At 37.9% G+C, this 20961-nt stretch overlaps 1 protein-coding gene across 2 annotated transcripts in view; it reads right to left on the bottom strand.

Moving 5' to 3' along the window:
• Nucleotides 1–20961, bottom strand: part of FRMD5 (FERM domain containing 5) — a 334543-nt gene that overhangs the window by 211877 nt on the left and 101705 nt on the right. The window lies entirely within an intron of this gene.

Genomic DNA, 20961 nt, shown 5'->3' with positions numbered 1-20961 from the left:
GCATCCCAAGTATCCATTGATTGATGAATGGATAAAGAAGATGAGGGGGCGCATGGGTGGCTCAGTTGGTTAGGCTCAAACTCTTGATTTTGGCTCAGGTCATGATCTTAGGGTCATGAGATCAAGCCCAGTGTTGAGCTCTGCACTGGATGTGGAGTCTGCTTAAGAGTCTCTCTCCCTCTGCCTCTATCCTCCATATTCTCTCTTAAAAAAAGAATAAAATTACACACACACACACACACACACACACACACACACACAATGGAATATTATTCAGCCATAAAAAAGAATGAAATCTTGCTATTTGCAATGACATGGATAGACCTAGAGAGTATAATGCTAAGCAAAATAAGTCAGTCAGAGAAAGACAAATACCAAATGATTTCATTCATATGTGGAATTTAAGAAACAAAACAAACAAGCAAAGAAAAAAAAAACAAGCAAAGGGGATAAAAAGAGAGACAAACCAAGAAATACACTCTTAACCATAGAGAACAAACAGTTGGTTACCATAGGGGAAGTGGGTGGGAGATGGGTGAAATAGGTGATGCAAATGAAGGAATGTCCTTCAATGCCTTTGTAATGATCACAGGGTGATGTATGGAAGGGCTGAATCACTATATTGTATGCCTGAAACTAATATAACACTGTACATTAACCAACTGGAATTAAAATGTTAAGAATTTTTAAAAATAAAGTATTTAAGTAGGAATTTAAAAATTGAACTGAATCTGAGCACTAGAGAGAGAACCTTCTCCATCTGGTGTACCTAGACTCAATTTTTACAGATTTATTCTAAATCCTGACTAATCATTTTGGCTCATTTGTAAATGAGAGGTCAGAGGTTTGCAGCTATACTATCATGTATTTCAGAATCCATTTTACTACATGAACACCATCTAATAAAAAGTTCAAGCCAGAACTTGCCATTTTTTTGGTTCACTCAGCTCCAGACTCTGCTCGTACACTTACCCCTTCTTGACAACCCTGGCACAGAGCTTCACAGCCAAAAATAAGGTTACAAGGTCAAGCAATGCTCCTTATGCAGGGAGGATATTCCCTCCCTTCCTTTTGGAAACACTTCAACTAACCCTGTTTTAGTTTGGCTGCTTTGCCTCATTTCAAAAATATTTCATTATATTCTATAGCCCTTCCCTGGATGCCCTAGTTAATTAAGTTTACATAATTTCCTACTGATTAGTTTTGAACAGCTTGTTCTGGATTTTCTCTCCTTTTATTTTCAGTCTTTACTGACTGCTTAAAACCCTCAACTACAAACTTAGGAAAGAATGTGTTACCACAAAGATCACCGTCTTAACATAATGAAAAGCAAATGAGCACTAGGATTCTTTGAGAGACCTGAGATTGTCTGTTCCAGGAAACAAAGAGACTATTAGGTGGAATCCAGCAATAAGCGAGTAATAATAAACACAAAGAAGTCACTAGTTATATTCTTTCACATACAAAAATGAACTATGGTCCATTCCTTTCCTTTACTTATAATACATTTCACATTTACTAAGATCCTTTGAGATTCTTTCTCTGGGCTTAAGAACTCAGGGGATTAATAAATTACTAGTATATGTTTAAATATTATGCTCAAACTGATTTATATCTCTCCCCAAATAGAATTCTTAACTGACATTTTGTCTTTGTTTTTGTGCCATAAATGAATGGCCTATAAGGTACTGAAAAATCCATTAATTTTGGCCATCTTTGGGACTGATGTGAATTGCCACACAACCAATGGAAGTTTTTAATAATGAATATGGTCAAAATTAATGGGTCAGCTGTGCCACAATCTGGTCCATCTGCTGCACATACACAGCCTCAGAGGACAATGAGGAAGAAAAGTGAACCCAAAACGTCAACACCAATATCCTAAGGCCTTTTGTGATCCAAGAAATGGCAATAGGCTTTAAAGTTACTATGAAATCTGCTTTTCTTATAAATTCTTTAATTTTCTTGGTACTTTGGTGACAACATAACAACTTAACTTTCCTAAATGGCCATTCTTAAGACCAAAGATTTTTGTTTATTTGTTTAAAGATTTTATTTATTTATTCATGAGAGACACAGGGAGAGAGAGGTAGAGACACAGGCAGAGGGAGAAGCAGGCGCCCCACAAGATGTAGGACTCCATCCTGGACCCCGGGATCACGACCTGAACCGAAGGCAGACGCTCAACTGCTGAACCATCCAGGCATCCCAAGACCAAAGTTTTATGAATGTTTTCTCTTGCTCATGTTAACTCTATAAAATAAAGTCCACTTTTACCCACTAGCCCACATCAGAACACAGAGAAAAAAAGTGAGTTTCAAGGTTGCAGTGAATCTTCAAATACACTCTCATCCACTAATCAAGAATAAATCTGCAATGGCAAAAAACAAACAAATGTATTTTAAAAAGTACTCTCAGGTGACTTTTCTGGTGGTGAGATCCTCTCCACTCCTTATACTGAGCTATTCTAGATCAGCCAGGATTCTTGGTATGTGACAATCAATCTTCCTCAGTGGAGGGACTAGTGTTTTATTTCTGGTGATTTTGTCCTTAATTGACAGCCAAATGTGCTGACTTTTCAGAAACACGTGTTGTACAAATTTCATTCCAGTGTTCTTTTACTTATGTTGAAGTAAGTTTCATGTACCAAGAAACACTCTAAGATGGATTTTTAAAATTTATTTTAAAAAATCAGTTTCCACATGCATTATGCAGATTTTTCTAAACCCAGACATATATAATCACTTCCTGAAAGCATAGCTGAAGGTCATATTATGCAGTGATGAGATAACAAGCAAAGAAATACATATACTTCAATTTTCAAGCTCACAAGTGTCAGTACTTGGAAAAGAAAATTCGTAGGCTTGGGAATGAAAGATAAGATATGGGACATTGGCTAATTGCCTAATTCACAAGGATAGCCTCTCCTTGGAACAAGCATAATTCTCATTATGATAAGTACTTTGCAGGTGTGCTGAAGGCAGAAGAGATAAAGTTTGGCAATTAAGTTAGTGTTTCCCCCAGTGAATTCCAACTCCAACAATGGTACCAAAGGAGTGTGATGCAAGGGCAGCCCCGGTGGTGAAGCAGTTTAGCGCTTGATCATGGGGACCCTGGATCGAGTCCCACATCAAGCTCCCTGTATGGAGCCTGGTTCTCCCTCTACCTGTGCCTCTGCCCCTCTCTCTCTCTATGTCTCTATGAATAAATAAATAAAATCTTAAAAAAAAAAAAAGAAAAAAAAAGGAGTGTGACACAATTATGAGTGAATTTCACAGGATTTTGTGGCTGGAGATACTTGGTCAGTGACTCACTGAAACTGCTCATAATTTATGACAAGCTTCTCAAACACTTTCTGATTATATGCTTTAAAAGACAGATTAAAATGACCTTTAAAAAAATCATTGGGCCTATGTGGGCATATATAAATATCATAGGATATTTCATGTGATAATAAAACAATGAAAAAGAACTGGATGTATTCAAACTATCCTTTCTTCAGGATGCCATGGGGAAGATGAAGATATGCAATCCCAGGGAGAAGAGTAGAGTGAGTCAACATGTTCCCAGTACCCTAAACAGCATTCTTTTTTTTTTTTAAATATCATCCATTTTAAGCAAGAAAAATGATTTGAGAAAATCCTTTTAAAATACTCAAAACAATGATCAAGGTTAGATTCCATTTCTCGTGGCAACCATATATGGTTACTGACTGTTACAACATTTTCATACTATGTTGAGGACAGAATTGCTAGCACATCTGTATCCAACCTGACTACCTCAGCAGTCCTGCACAGGCCTCATGACTGGGCTGACATGCCTCTTGCCAAGCTTCAACCAAGCCCAGGATTTTTCTCCCTACTGCTTTTATTTCATTGTTCTTGAATGCTTTAGTATTTTTACTGTTATCAGCTTTAAAAGCCTTGAATGGTTTACTGTTTACTGCATTTGTTGTGTTAGACATTAAAGACGCTGAGATAAAGGTGAACCTGGAATAAAACAAGATCAGTGGGATCAAACTATGAAAATAATAGAACATTCAAAAACAATGACAAAAAGCAAAGAGAGAAAAAACATAAAGACATAGAGCACTTTAAAAGGCCATAGTGTGTCAAATCAATGGTTCATTCAGTTTCATATCTTCTGACAGCAGGACCAGAGTAAGTTTTGTGGTAAAGCTTGTCATTCACGCTCTTTGATATTGTCCTCTAAAGGTTAGAAAGACATCCTGAACATATCTAGCTTTCATTAATAATACATTAAGCAGCTAGTCATAACCTAGTCTTGGATTTGTATTTCTATCCAGTAAGTTATTTGTATTTTCTCTTAATTGTTAAAATGAATAATTCTTTTATTTTAAAACAAGATGAGTCTCATCCAGATTCTGCCATAACTGGGCATTTGACACCAGCCAAGTTGAATAATGTCTGTATCTGGGTGCCTTTGTCTATATAATGAGGGGGCATAGACAAAGTAATCAATGAGGTCCCTCACTGTTCTCAAATTTTATGATTTGACTACCAAATGTCAAGAGGATAATGATTCACTCATCCTGACGTTATACATACCCACCATTCTGCAAATTGTAATCTCCTTCCACCTTTGCATTCTTTACACTTCAAAAAATTAGTTTCTCATGGTTGAAAGAGACCTTAAAAATTATGTAATGCAACCTTAGGATGCCTGAATAATTATCATAGAATCCCCTACTAGCTGTCATCTTGCTGTTTGGATACTGTTATTGATTTTAAAATTTTTGTGAAATCCCAAGGCAGTCCAATTCATTTTCAACTAATTCTAATTTTCAGAAATTATTCTGATATGAATTCAGATATAAATGTTGAAACAAATCTATCTTCTTGCAACTTCCTGCTTCTTCCCTCTGGGACAACACAGCACAGATCTAAACCTTTCTTCTACATGGTCCACATGATACATCTTCTGTTACTGGAAGAAGCTATTACATTCCTGTAAGTTTTCTCCCCTCTCCAGGCTAATCACCTGTTAGCCTTATTCCTATATCATAGTGTTTAATCATTTCATTGGCTGCTCTTATCTGAACAAACTCCAGCTTGACAGTACCTGAAAATATATCATCCCAGATAGAAACTAACATGTTAGCCATGGGATAGTTAAGTGCTAGGAATAGGATTATATCCTCCTTGTTCCAAACATCCATTTGGATGTTTCTCTTAACACAACTAAGATTAGATTAACTTGTAAGATTTATACTTCTTAATATTTTCAGTGGACTGCTATTCAGCCATATTTTCCCCACCTTATATCTGTAGCTGGATATGTATGACAGCTAGAAGCTCAAAGAGAAAGATGGCCACCACAGGTGTTAGGAGACATGCCTCTTATTAACTGTGTGACCTCAGGCAAACAATTTCAATTTTCTGTACCCTGGTTTTCTGATTCCTAAAATGGAGACTACAATTCTTTAAATATCTAAGATATTATAAAGATAAATGAGTAGATATAACTATTATTTTAAGTTAAAAGAATTATGGAAAGACAGGCTGGCAGTTCCTCAAATGATTAAACATAGAAGTACTATATGATCTAGCCATTCCACTCATAGATATATATTGGAGAGATATAAAAATATGTATCCACACAAACACTTGTGCACAATATTTGTAGCAACATTATTCATAACAGCCAGAATGTAGTAATAATTTAGCCATCAACTAATGAATGGATTGACCCAAAGTAGAATAGCCATCCAATAGAATATTATTAAGCCATGAAAATGAAAGAAGTACTGATACATGCTACAATGTGGATGAATCTTATTTTACATTATGAATCTTAATTTACATTATGCTAGGTAAAAGAAGCCAGACACAAAAGACCACATATTGCATGACTCTATTTACATGAAACGTCCAGAATAGGAAAACCTAAAGAGACAGAAAGTACATTAGTGGTTGCCAAGTGAAGGGAAGAAGAGTCTAAGAACTGACTGGAAACAGGTATAAGGTTTCTTTTTGGAGTACTAAAAATGTGCTAAATGTGAGTGTGGTGATGGCTATACAACTCAGTGGATGTACTAAAAGCTGTTTAATTTTATACTTTAAAGAGGTGAATTGTATGGTATGTATTCTACTTCAATAAAGTTGTTCTTTTGAAAGAACTATAGAAATATAAGACATTCATTTAATTATTATGTCTCTAGTGAATAATTGACAGCAACTCTAAGAACACTTTCCTGAGTTACAAAACTCAGAGGTCATCATTCCCATAGAAATTATAATTCTGCTTAAAGATTTTGACTACAGTACACAATCTGGAGAAACAACATGTATAAACCAGGGATCAGGATACTTAAATGCCTGTGATCTGAGCAAAAAGCGATTACCCATGGAAATCTAACATGGCCACAGGAAAACGTTCCCATATGCACAAACTTCACTCAGCAGCTGCAATTTATATAGATTCTTATTTAACAACTGTAGGCATTAGGTTTTTTTTTTTTTTTTTTTTGAGTTTTTAAAAGTGAACAAGTACTCCAAATAAACATTGTAGCCTGGAGAATATGCATTACTTCATTAAACGGATATTGTATAAGCACTCTGCCCCAGACCCTAGGAATATGAAGATGAATTGAACCCAATTCTAGCCCCGGAGTTGTTCTAAATGAGAGGCGAAGAAGAAAGCTAGGAAATAAGATTAGAACTTAAACAAGGACTTTTTATTTCTGGCAATAAGGTGGACCAAATAATCTGAAAAACCTTCCCAACCAAACTCAAAGAAACTCAGAATATAACAAACACCCTTTTATTTTTTTTTTTTAATTTATTTATGATAGTCATACAGAGAGAGAGAAACAGGCAGAGACACAGGCAGAGGGAGAAGCAGGCTCCATGCACCGGGAGCCTGATGTGGGATTCGATCCCGGGTCTCCAGGATCGCGCCCTGGGCCAAAGGCAGGCGCCAAACCGCTGCGCCACCCAGGGATCCCACAAACACCCTTTTAAATACAAAGCTAAGTTTTCAAGAAAAAAGGGAATTCCTTAGAGGCCAAAATAGAATTAAATAAAAAACAGAAGAGTAAACATATGACCTGACACTATGGGAACCCTGTGGATGTTGGGTATGCAGATACTGGTTTTGAAAATATCATGGGCTACATGAGAAGCCAAGTCAGAGGGTCTTGAATCAAGCTATAGAGTTTGGACTTTATCTTGTAGGCATGGAGTTATAAGAAGATGTAAAGGAGTAGTTGTCAATTATACCTCAATGAAGCTGGAAAAAAAATGTAGGGAGGCAACATGATCAAATTTGTATTTTAGAAAAATTATTCTGGCAGCAGTATGGCTAATGGATTTGAAGAAACCAAACATGAGGAAGAAAGACAAGTTAGAAGACTATTAATAATAGCTAGATTTATTAAGCCCTTATGTGCCAGCACATAGCTAAGAGCTTTATATGTATTACCTCACTTAATTATTATGAAAACTCCACATAGAGATTATTCCCCACTTTGATCAATAATAAAACTAAAGGGTGCCTGAGAGGCTCAGTGGTTGAGCATCTGCCTTTGGCTCAGGTGTGACTCTAGGGCCCTGGGATCGAGTTCCACATCAGGCTTCCTGCAGAAGTCTGCTTCTCCCTCTGCCTATGTATCTGCCTGTCTCTCATGAATAAATAAATAAAGTCTTTCAAAAAATTTTTTTAAATAAAATTAAAATTCAGGTTAAATAACTTGCTCAAGTCACATAATTAGCAAGTGGTTCGTCAGATATACTCAGAGTCTAATGATTTAAGTGGAAATTCTAAAGAAGGGTTTAGAAGGTAAGCCTGAGAAGGCCTGCTGAACAGTTTGCTATAGTAAAGAGAGAAAGGGAGGTGTTTAATTGCAATACAAGTAGCACTATCTATATGTGTTACACAATATAACATTATAAAAGGGATAGTGGAGGTTACTCAATAAGCTAAATATAAAATTACCATATGATACAGTAATTCCACTCTTAGATACACATGCAAAAGAACTAAAAACAGGTATCAAATACTTGTCCATGAATGTTCATAGCAACTTCCTTTACAATAGCCAAAATGTGGAAACCCAAACATCTATTCACAGATCAATGGAAAAACAAAATGTGGTATATTCATACAAAGGAATATTACTCAGCTATTAAAAGGAATGAAGCATTACATGTTACAACATGGATGAACCTTGCAAACTTTATGCCAAGTGAAAGATCAAAACCAAAGGCCATATATTACATGATATCATCGATATAAAATATTCAGATTAGGTGAGTCCATAGAGACAGAAGGCAGATTAGTGGTTCCCTGGGGCTGTGGGGTAATAGAACAGGGAATGATGCTTAATACATGTGGTGCTGCTTCCTTATAGGGTGATTAAAATGTCCTGGGGCAAGGGATCCCTGGGTGGCTCAGTGGTTTAGCGCCTACCTTCCGCCCGGGGCGTGATCCTGGAGTCCTGGGATTGAGCCCCACGTTGGGCTCCCTGCATGGAGCCTGCTTCTCCCTCTGCCTGTCTCTGTCTCTCTTTCTCTCTCTCTCTCTCCCTCGTCTCTCATAAATAAATAAATAAATAAATTAATTAATTAATTATTTTTTTAAAAAAAGAAAGAAAATGTCCTGGGGCTAGATAGCGGTGATGGTTACACAGCATGGTGAATGTACTTTATGACACTGAATTGTGTATTGTATTTCAAAGATTTATTTGAAAAAGAGAGAGCAGGAGAGGGTAGAAGGATCAGAGGGAGCAGATTCCCCATGGAGCAGGGAGCCCAACATGGATCCCAGGATCCCAGGATCAACAGCTAAGCCAAAGGCAAACGCTCAACCAACTGAGCCACCAGGGCATCCCTGAATTGTGTATTTTAAAATGATTACAATGGTAAGTTTTATGCATCTTTTACCACACTTTTTAAAAAGGGAGATTGGCCTACTGATAGAACGTGGAGGTATTTAAAGGGTAGAACTGTCAAGGATGAGGGAGAAGGATGAGTCTGTCATTAAAAAAAAACAATAACTATATATTTTATTAAACATCTGCATTGTGAAAGGCATATGGCCTTAGCAGAGTACTACTATGAAGAGGATCTCCATTCACCATACAAAATCACCATTCATGGTTTTTATAATATAAGGGGCCACACAGCGTCAGGGTTAAAAAGACAAAGAGTTAGTCCCTACCCTCACAGGTTTTATAATCACATAGAATAAGTGGGGTTCACAGAAAACTGAAAAATATATCAGTTAAAAACAATATTAGATAAAAAATATAAAAGCAGTGCAGTTGACACATGCTGTGAATGCAGAGGGAAACAGGAAAGGAAGTTTTGAAATACATGGAATTAAACATTAAGGGACAACCTAGTGTACTAGTTCAAACTGTGGGTTTTTAGGTGGAGCACACTACATTTTTAGGGTAATGAAACTACTCTGTATGACACTATGGTGGTGGACACACATCATTACATGTTTTTCCAAAACCACAGAATTTACAACACCAAGAGCAAACCCTACTGTAATCTATGGACTTCGGGTGACTATGGTGTATCAGTGTTGTTTCATCAACTGCAACAAATTTACCACTCCCCCACTTAGTGGGGGATGTTCATAAAGGGGGAAGTTATGCAAGTATAGTGGGGGAGATGGTACAGGGGAATTCTGTGCCTTCTACTCAATTTTGCTCCATACTGAAACTGCTCCAAAAACTAAAATCTATTAACTAAAAAAAGGTGCAGTTTTTGGAGCCACATTGAATTTTGGCTCTACCAGTTACTACCTGCATGATGTCATGCAGGTTAAATTTTCCTCAATTTTCTCATCTGATCAGAGCCTACAGCAAATTTTTGTGAGGATTAAATGAGTTAATATATATTTAAAACTCTTTGACTAAAAAGTACTCAATAAATATTAGCTATCATCATCACATCATTATCACCACTCCAAACACTGAAGGAGGTCAATTGTGTTTAAGAATAAAACTCAGTATTCCAGGCCAGCAATTTTCAAACTTTTTTGAATGTACAAACAAGATAAAAATTGGAAGCCCAATATTTACAAGGATTTTAAACATGGCTATAATTGAAGTGATTGCTGTATAGAAAGTTTATCCTGGACATTACATAGCACTTACTTAGGGATTCATTCATTACTCAATATTTGGTGAACATCTATGTGCTAGTTGGATTTGTTTTTAAAAAGATTTTATTTTTATGTAATCTCTACACCAAACGTGGGGCTCGAACCCACAACCCCAAGATAAAAAGTCACCTGCTCTACTGACTGAGCCAGCCAGGTACTCCATGCACTAATTTTTATGATGGATGCTGAGGGTTTGGAGAGACAAACCTAGAATCTGCTCTTCAAGGAAGTTACCTATGTTCTAGTTTACAAGATAGACAAGAATCTAACAACTTTTTAAACAACTTCATTGAGAAATAATTCACATACAATTCACCCATTTAAAGTATACAAATAAATGGTTTGTAGTGTATTCACAAAGTTGTGCAACTGTCACCATAATAAATTTTAGGACACTTTCACCACCCCAAAAAGAAACCAGCAGCCCATTCTTATATGTAAAATAAGAAAGCAAAAAAACCCTATGAAAAACTATTATAAAGGTAAGCGTATGCATAATGTAGAACTGACCACACCTTGCAACGTGAGATCCCAGGAGATAAACAGATAGGCATGCCGGCTTTCCTTTAAACAGTTGATCATTTTCTAACAGGTGGCATTTTATTTGACTGCTTTTCAGCAATCAGACCAAACAAAAGGAAAATAATCAGGAAGTAATGAATAACAAGAATCTCACTGGAGGATGTCCACAATACATGTAACCCGGTAAGTCAAGAAGTGCATAAGGGCTGAGGAGATGAAAAAGCAGCTGATTGTGCATAAGAGCGTAATAAAATTTTGTTCCCCCCGCCCTTACTTTTATCTTAAAAGTACACAGCAAAAACCTCCAACACTGTGTTCCTCAGCAGTGTATGCATGAGTGTTTGCGCACACACACACCCTCACAGGTATGCTCACTTGAACTAAATCTCTGATTTAGGGAAATTCTACTCCAGCCAATACACATTTTAAATTTGGCTACTGTGAAGTTCATACCAAAGGCGGACTATGACAATGCCAGGAATCTGAAAATTGTGATATTGGTGAATGTCAAATACATCAGGGAGGGTACAGTTTTAGATCCCATTTATGAGACTCCAGGCCAGAAGTAAATTCCTTAATCTTTTTGTGCTTCAGAACACTCACCCATAAAATCATCCAGATGATATAAATAAAATACCTAGTGCGTACTACTCTTTGTAGATGCCCGATATATGCTATACTAGTCTTAATTATGCGTGTGATAGCCAGAGTTTATATTTTGATGTGTAACTATCTTTCAGCATATACAATATTTAGCCACAACAGTCAGCTCAAGATACTTTTTTACCAGAGACAAAATGCTGCAGAAGCCTTCTCTGAATTACCAGAGAGATGAATAACTGCAATTTTCTCCTGGAGATGTGTGTGTTTAAATTAAGTCTTATTGTACTCATTTCCAAAGAAAGTGCTATATTTTAATCACTCTACCTTCCCTGTTTTGAATGTTTTAAAAGATCCCTATGAATCCTTACTGCAACTACTAAATTCTTCCCAGTGCTAAAGACTGCAAATATGCAATCTGAGAAAATGGGCAATTTGAGACTAACACAACCAGCTTGGGGACCTTGCACAAAGAACAGTGTAACTATGGAAACACTTGGCAATGGAGTTACAACATAAATCAAGGAACCTGTTTCATTATTCAAGTACCAAGCATTTGAGATCAATTTATAGCAACTGTAAGCTATTAATAATTGTATTCTATTTAATTTGTCAAACATGATTTTCTCTCTCAATGAGATCTTTAGGAAATCCTTAAGTGTTTTCCTTAAGGAGCAGAAAATGATAAATTAAATCCACTTAAGTGGTGCAGTGTACCTGACTGGTGGTTTTGATCCATTTATGAAACACTACGAAATCAGGCTTATTTGGCACTTAACATCTGCTTTGTAATATTATACATATATATTATATATACAGATGGCCTGATTCTTCAACCAGGATGATAAATTCCTCAAGCACAGGACACAAACAATTTATAAGACTCCACATCACCAGTACCTAGCCAAGGGCTCACAGTAAGTCCATACTGAGTCCTTTCCTGGCAAACTTAGCTCTTCTTTTCTAAGCACAAGAGACTGTAGAAGAAAAATCACAGCACATTAAAGTGAATAGGATTTTATGATGGAGAAAGATGGGAATCAGTGACAGAAAGAGTCCTACAATGCTAATAAGTTCATGAAGGTTAGCTTTAGGAAGTACACACGTTTCTACACCCTTAGAAACATGGCAGTTATTTCCTTACTCATTTTTTAACACGAAATTTCATTTTTCCTTATTCATTGTTTTAGTTTGTTTTTTTTTAAAGTACGTTTATTTATTTTTTTTAAGATTTTATTTATCCATTCATAGAGACACAGAAGGGGAGGGCAGAGGCACAGGCAGAGGGAGAAGCAGGCTCCACGCAGGGAGCCTGACGTGGGACTCGATCCAGGGTCCCCAGGATCAAACCCCGGGCTGCAGGTGGTGCTAAACCGCTGCGCCACCGGGGCTGCCCCTAGTTTGTTTTTTAAGAAAGGAAACTGGAGGCCAATTTTTTAAAAGATTTTATGTATTTGTTCATGAGAGACACAGAGAGACAAAGAGGCAGAGGGAGAAGCAGGCTCCCCTTGGGGAGCCGGAGGCAGGACTTGATCCCACGACCCTGGGATCACGACCTGAGCCAAAGGCAAAATCCGCTCAATCACTGAGCCACCCAGGTAGCCCTGGAGGGCAGTTTTAACTTTTAATTTCCTTCTGCTCACAGGAAGTTCTGTTAACTGACAGTTTTGCTTTACAAATGTGTGCTACTTGAGCCTCTACTCTCTTTTCCCATTTCTCTTCAGTGAAAAGAGGAGGGGAAAAATACAAAAAAAAGGCACACATATGAAAGAATTTTAGGATAAAGCTCAGGCCTGACATTGTCTATGCAACATCAACAGAGAATCTCCTTATATGGCACAGGGATGGAAGAGAAGCTGATCTTGAAATATATATATATTTATAAAAATCTCTTCTGATTGATTTGGGTTTAATGTTTCCAACTTTTAATTTAGAAAGCGAGGGGCACTGGGGCACTGGGGTGGTGTGGTCGGTTAAGCATCTGACTCTTGTTTTTGACTCAGGTCAGGATCTCAGGATCGTATCATGCTCTGCTTGGGAATCTCTCTCCTTCTTCCTTTGCCCCTATCTCCTACCCTCTCTCTCCATTAAATCTTTTTTTTAATTAAAAAAAAAGCAAGGAGAACTAAATAGTTCATATTTATCTCTCATAAAACAGTAATTTGTAGTTCTTGTTTGGTCTGCAGTCTTTTCTGGAAATCTAGTCCTTCACTGAAAGGGTCTCTTCCCTTTATTGTGTCTGTCTGTCCTTCATATTCTACTTTCATAGTGCAATACTTCAAATTGGTCTCGCAGCTCCTGGTATTCCCCTGTAAACTCACTCTATATAGTATCTGCTAGATTAATGTTGCTAAAATATAGTTCTGGGGATGCCCGGGTGGCAAAGTGGGTTAGGAAACCAATTCTTGGTTTCCGCTCAGGTTGTGATCTCAGGGTCATGAGATGGAGCCCTGTGTCAGACTCTGTGCTCACCGAGGAGTTTGCTTGAGACTTTCTCTCTCCTTCTGCGCCTCACCCCTATTCGCTTGCTCTCTCTCTTTCAAATAAATGAAGTTTTTAAAAAATTAAAAATAAAAATAAAATATAGTTCTTATCCTTTGTGGAGTCTGAAATATTTATTAAGCACACATTTTCAATGTCAGATGCTATGACAGACCCTAAAAATTCTAAGAAAAAGACACATGGGTTTTTGACTTCGTGGAACTTACTTTCTAATGATATAAAATTCCTCTGTCCAAAATCTGCCAATGGTTCCCCATTGTCAATGGAATTCAGCCTGATTTCTTCACTCTATCCATAAAAGGATATGAGCTAAGTGACCCACTGTAGATTAAGTACCTAATGCACTTTTACCCTCTGTTCTAATGCAATGAGTTTTGCACACTGTGAATTTTGCTACATCCGTGTTCCTATTTATTCTGATCTCTGTACCTAGAATCCTCTCTCCAGTGCCAACTCATCTTCCAGAAATTCAGCCTATATTTCATAGCTAGTCTCAAGTGAAATGTCCTTCATAAAGTCTTTAATGATCCCATATCAAATGTTCTCTCTCTCTATGCTGTTCTTCTGGAACTTTTATTTTGCAACATATGATAGTAATTGTGTATTTGTTTTAGCCCCCCATCTTGCCCCATTTTATTCCATACAGGAATTAGCACAGAGACTTGAATAACTTAGCTAGGCAGTACAGAGCCTAGAGCTTACTTTCAAGGATATACATTGTTTCTAAACTCTCTTTCCTTTCCTCCTTTATGCCAAAAAACTTGATCTGATCAGGGGTAGGGGAAAATGGGAGGGGTAGACAGAGAAACAAGGAAAACTGACTGATGAGTTCTCCTAAAAAGAACCATTTATTCTGAAACTTGAACATGAATAAAGGTTAGTCAGGCGAAGAAGGGTAGGAATAAATAAATCTGTTAGCACACGTAAAAGCACAGAAGGGAAGCAGTATTGTGGTGATGAGACACTGCAACCATGAGAATAACTTAATGGAGTGATACAGTCTAGCCCCACTGAAAACAATAATCACAAAAATCTTCAACAAAATATATTGTAGTGGCTGTATTCTGGGGCAAGCAGATCATCTCACAAGGATATTCCTTTCTCATGGATCATATCTCTATATTCCATTTCCCATCTCCAGAAACATGGACTCTAGCAGCCTTGTGTTTACCATGACCCCAGGGATGTGACTCAAACCAGGCCAATCGGATCTCCCCTCCTGTGGGTTTGGAATAGGAACCATGAGAACAGCCAAGGCAATGTCTCCATGAGGCTGGAACTGTAACATGTAAAGTTGGGTGCTATCAGGTAGTCATTTTTCTGTCAAATGGAGAATAGTACAGAGAAACCAGGTCTGTACATAAATAAGAAATATGAACACAAAAGCAGATGGAAAGGGAGCATCAGCACCCCTTAGGTCTGTGCTAGCTTCCTATTTGTTCCCTAGTTCTATTCTCTCTCTGAAGCCCAGTTGCTCTCTTGTTCTCAGGTCTGCCCCAAGAAAGCCCTTCTTTCTACGAAGGCTAGAAGTTTCCTTCAGACACCTGTGTAGCCAGCTAGTCCTAACTAACACATAAATATTGTACTTAACCACAAAATTTCCACTTACCAGGGTGTTGGAAATATTCCAGTGTTTTTCAAGCCCCTACCATGCACAAGTCATCCACCATCAGTGTACAGGAATCTAAGAGTTTTATTTTCCATTTTATTTAACATTTTCTTTTGACCATGGCATATGTTATTTTAGGCTACATATATTTAAAAGTTTTATGTCCATAATGTAAATCCAAAGCCTATGATTCCTGTGTCATTTCACAGCTAATAGTTACTCTGTGAGTTGCTAATATATGTACATCAATATTCTGAAAGACATTTTGGAAGATGAAGAGGGAGTTCAGAGATGCACTTTTTCCTGTCTTTAATCAGACCAAGTTCATCTACCAAATTTCAAGTGGGCTGAAAAACTGTTCTAGGAGAATTCATTGAAGGACATATTGAAATGACCTCTTTAGAAAGTATCCATGAAAAAAAAAAAAAAAAGAAAGTATCCATGAGATTATTATACCCATGGATTTACTATGGATATACCGTGGATATACTATGATTCAGTGATTCACTATGCATCACTCACTTGACCCCTAGGGAGCCAGCCAACACAGAGCTCCATCCAACAAAATAAATATAGTCGAGCAGCAGAGTGCTTCTCAAAATTACCCAATCATAAAACTCACCTGGAGCACTTGTAAACATACAGATTCCAAGAGTCCACCTCAGATCTACTGAATCAGAATCTCTGAGAGGCAGGCCTAAGTGTCCGCATGTTTAACAAATATCCCCAGAGGACTCACAGTTTCCCCAGACTGTTTAGCATAACTTCATGAATGACACCCCCCACCCATCCCTAGCCTCACACTTAAGAAGAAACCCCAGGCAGATGTTGCTGAACCAGGCTTTGATTTACCTGTACCTCATCTTCTCTCTGGCTTACATTTCCTGACCTTCATTAAATTCTCTTTTCCTCTCCAAATGCATTCCATGTGGAAAGGCTCCAGAGCTTCCCAAGAGTTCAGCTACCTTGTTCTTCCTGGCATAACTGACTGGAAACCCAGAAGTAGAGGAATGGCCCTATCCTCTTCCCCTTCTTGCCTTAGCCACTCCAACTATATGTTTGCTGTAGCCAAAGATAGCATTGGCTGACCTTGACAGCCCACCTAAATCCAAAACAGACTCCAAGAAGGCTGACCTACATGTCATCCACAAATGTGAGAGTAAATTATGTTCATCATTCTAATTCAAGTTGAATTATTTGATCACATATGCAGCACTTTTCCTATATGTTTAAAAATATTGAAGCAAATTCCCCAATGTTTAACTAAAGAATTGATCCAGTAGTATGTTTCTTTGAAATAAATTTTGTAGAAGAAAATTTTCAAGAGGCAGTCCTTGGCCAACCAATTTCATAAACCACAAGTGTATGCTCAAGGTCACCATTGTGAATTCCAACTGTCACACAGGTCCACCACTCACTGGGAAATGCCAGAAGCAAGAAAAAAGACAGTAGGAAGGAGAGATGATAGCGAGTGACACTCACCACATCTCATGCTTATGATGCTTTAGACAATAAAGTATGGGGCCTGCTTTGGAAAGTATGAAATGCATGGTAGTAAATCAACAGCCAAAAGGCAGAGAAAGGATGTCATAAAGGGTTTATTCATAGGTTTACTGTAATGGGTAATCAAATGATATGATGATGCAACATTATAATGCTATAATTTTAGTTTATGGGACAGGATTTTTTTTCTCTCCATAAAAGCTAGTGAGAGAATAAGAAGTCCAATAAAACTACCTTGTTCTCTGAAGTAATGGTAAAAATCACTTTGCCAGGTGGGTGAGTGAGGATACAGTAAAGCTAAGGAGAGAAAAGCAATAGTTACCCTCACCTGATAGGAACTTCAGGCTTAGTGAAAAATTCTAAAGGTGTCCATTTCCTCTGCAAACATGCTCTCTAGGGGAGGCTTTGAGCAAGAAGTCTAGGCCATAAGATTTACCCTAGGTGAGATTTGAAGCCCTAGAATACCATGGCTGTGATAGCATCCAAGCCAGGCAGACGAGAAGCAGAGCACCCATCAGCCTGACATGTATACTAGCCTTTGAAGAAGTAGAATATACTGCCAGAGCCGACTACAGCTCTCTGGAGAAAGCAAGGTAGCCCCAGGGGAGGCTCTATCTTGAATACTATACAGAGAGATGATATATGAGTGTGTACAAACAAATACACAGTAACAGTCTACCCATGTCATGGAGATTCAGACTCTTGTCTGATGTGTACAAATTATTTCTGTGGGCAGAAGGACTGCTACTGTGCGCCCAGATGGATACATGGACAAATTATGTTTACCCAACTTCAGAGAAACCATGCCAAAATATTCCTCCAAATAACTAATTTCAATTTGTTCTTGTTTTCCTCCACCAGCAGCCTAACAAACTGTTCCATACATGGATTTGACTTTTCAAATATTTGCAGCCATGATAAACTGAGTGATTGCTTGGGCTCCAGAAGCTTCAGAATGGCCTTTGAATGACATGTGTACTGCATTCTGATGTAAAATGTCATCTTCTTAAAGTACAGGAGAAAGGACCTGCAGCACACAGGCCTGACCTGACCCTCTGGTATATGCATCAGCAGGAGCCAGATGCCTAAAGCAGCCAAAAAAGAAATGCCACACTCCCAAAAGTTCAGAGTGACAAAAAAACAAAATAGAAAGTCCAAGCTTCAATGCCTATGTGACTCTTCCTGGTCATTTAACTCTTCCCTGAACAGAAAGCAAAAGGAGATGATAGTCGAAAAGCAATCCAGGAGCGAGCTTCTGCCAAAGCCGTGGGTCTCCCTTTCCCCACAGAGTTGGATAACTATAAGCCCCAACTGCAAGAGTACCTTCCTCACCAGTGATCCTGATGCTCCTGATACCTCCTAAAGAGACCCTGCCACAACCCTGACTTAAAGGACACCTTACTCCACACCTTAGTGCCTAGGTTTTTCACATTCACTTAATTCCTTTAAACATCACACATTAGAATAGACATTTGTATCAGGCACACTTAGACAAAGTGACCTTCCCCCCCCAAAAAAATCTACAAACTTGATGAAAAACGAAACTTTATTTTAAAAGTATCCTTTTTGTGTGTCAATTATATTCAATTTTTTAAAACAAAAATTTAATTGCCCTTTTTGTTTCCAAAATCAACTATTTGCTATTTACAGTAAAGGTGTGTGTTTTATAAAGAACTGTGAACTGTTTTCCACCTTCTTGATGTCTCTATCCAAGTAGAGCAAGACAGTAGTCAGATATCAAAAATATGACACTATCCTTCATGTTCCCAGATTAAGAACAATATCATCAGAACTGTTTATGCTGGGTATTATATGGCCTCTGCATGGAAGGCCCATCACCCCCACATATAAACACCTCCCTCACACCAATATGTTGTAGTTCTGGTAGCTCTGACATGTTCACAACCATTTTAACAATCAAAAAAGCTTGGAAAATAGTGGGGTCATGACCAGTAAAAATATATAGCCATAACTCCCTATGTCAGTGTTTCTCAAATTTGAAAAGGTATAAAAATCACCTGGGGATCTTGTTAAACTAGAAATTCTGATTCAGCAGGTATGGGATGAGGCCCGAGTTTATGGAGTTTAACAAGCTCCCAGATGATGTGGTACTGCTGATCCTGAAACTACATTTTGAGTACCAAACCAAAGCCTTCTACTATGACCTCCCAAGGGAGGTCAAACTAATTTCTCTGACACACATGGAATTCCCATCACATGATTATGCAAAAAGACACTGTTAAAACAAAGTGCAGTCCTCAGTTCTAGAGAATGGAGGAAAAGAAGCAACATTGGGAATCTTGGCCCCTATTCTGACTCATAGCCATCATTCTACTCTCTTTTCCTCAAAATTAGCTTGATAGGCTGACTCCCTTAGGAGATATGGAGATTGTTTGTTGCCAAAGCTTACCAGTATCCAAGATACGAAAGCATTATCTTTGTCCTCTTGCAACTACCATAGAGAGGCCAGCCATGGGCTGGTTTCAGGCTTGCCAGAGAAGCAGTTGTAACACTATTTCTGGCATTGAAACCGCATCTAAACAACCCTTAATACTCTGTATAGAATCACAAAAGATTCCACAATATCTAAAAAGATAATCTTTGTGAGTTCAACCAAACTATTCTGAGTAAGCAATTTTTGCCAACTTTGCAGGAACACAACATTAGAGTATATTCCAAAGTTTTTCATCTTAAAAGATGGAGGACAGAGGGGAGAAAGTTTAAATTTTACTCACTAGAGCTGAAATCCAGTCACCCTGATTGTATTTGATGCCTCCTTATTCACAATTTTGCATCCACACTGTCACCTAGTAGAAAATGGAATCTGTAGTACTAGAAATAATTAGGGTATATGAAAACGCTCAAGGATGCATTCAAGTCACTAATAATAAAACACATACTCTATGAATACAATATACTTTCTCCTAGTACATTTAAAAATAGAAGCTATTGTCAAGTTGCCCCTCTGAACTAAAAACCACACCTACATTATTAACCTTACTGACCTCACTCCACAACCAAGATCTCCTGTAACAAAACAATGTGACAACCATGTCAACAAGACATCATGTGAGGTGATTATCTCCCCAGGCAGATGTGAGCCATGGGAGGCTTGACTTCTGAGCTTAAGATTCTATCTCCTAAAGACATTGCTATAAGAAAAGAATACTGATTTTTCTGGATTCTTAATATTTGTGAGGCTAAAGAGCCTAGTCAAGAGAACTAGCTTCTGCAGCTATAAATAAAGTAGTCCTTCAGGGTTTGTGATGCCAACCTGGAGAAATCAGCTTTGGGGTTGGACAGCTATTCACATAATCCTGTAGGGCTTTCATCCCCAGGAAAAGGAGCACCAGGAAAGCTTGTGGATAGCAGACCATGTATGAAATCAAACTAAATCAAGTCAAAATATTAGAGGATATACACGTTTTTCCCAAAATGCATGTGTAGTAGAGTATCTTAATGGGAAACAACACCTAACACCATAACCTCATTAACTAACCTACTTACTATATATTTCTTGTTGCTAATTCCCTTGGGTGCTTCTGGATTCCAGGACTCTTTCAGACAATTCTGAAACTCCTGTGAAGGTGGTAATAAACTGATAGTGAGAACTGGTTGCCTGCTTCTTTTAGACCTTCACTATAAAAAATGGAAATGAATCAATTTTTTCCCAGGGTGAGGATGAACAAAAATAAGGTGGTTAGTACTATGATTTCAGAAACAGATATATTTCAGGTCCTAGACAACTTATGTTTTGCAAATGACTATTAGTTCTGCTTTTATTCTCTAGGGATATAGCCTATAACTAAAAGAAAGGCTAGTAGCATTGTTTCCTCCAAGAATGATGGCTGGACCAACTGCATCAGAATCATTTGGATGCTTTTTAGAACTGCAGATTCCTGGGACCCACTTAAAGTATGAATCACAGGATTGGAGTGGGTATAGAAATCTATTCGAACCCTATCCTTAATGATTCTGAGTTACCTAAAGGCTAGAGAACCCTGGGTTAAGGTCTGGAGGGCTGAAAAGCTTTGCACTACTGACTTGTAGAAAAGCCATGTTTGTTTTGTCTTGTTTTGTTTTTTTTA

This window comes from Vulpes lagopus, chromosome 2 (assembly GCF_018345385.1).
Source record: "Vulpes lagopus strain Blue_001 chromosome 2, ASM1834538v1, whole genome shotgun sequence".
Lineage (NCBI taxonomy): Eukaryota > Metazoa > Chordata > Mammalia > Carnivora > Canidae > Vulpes > Vulpes lagopus.
Note: the sequence above shows the minus strand (reverse complement) of the source record. Positions and strands in the feature narration are given on the sequence as shown.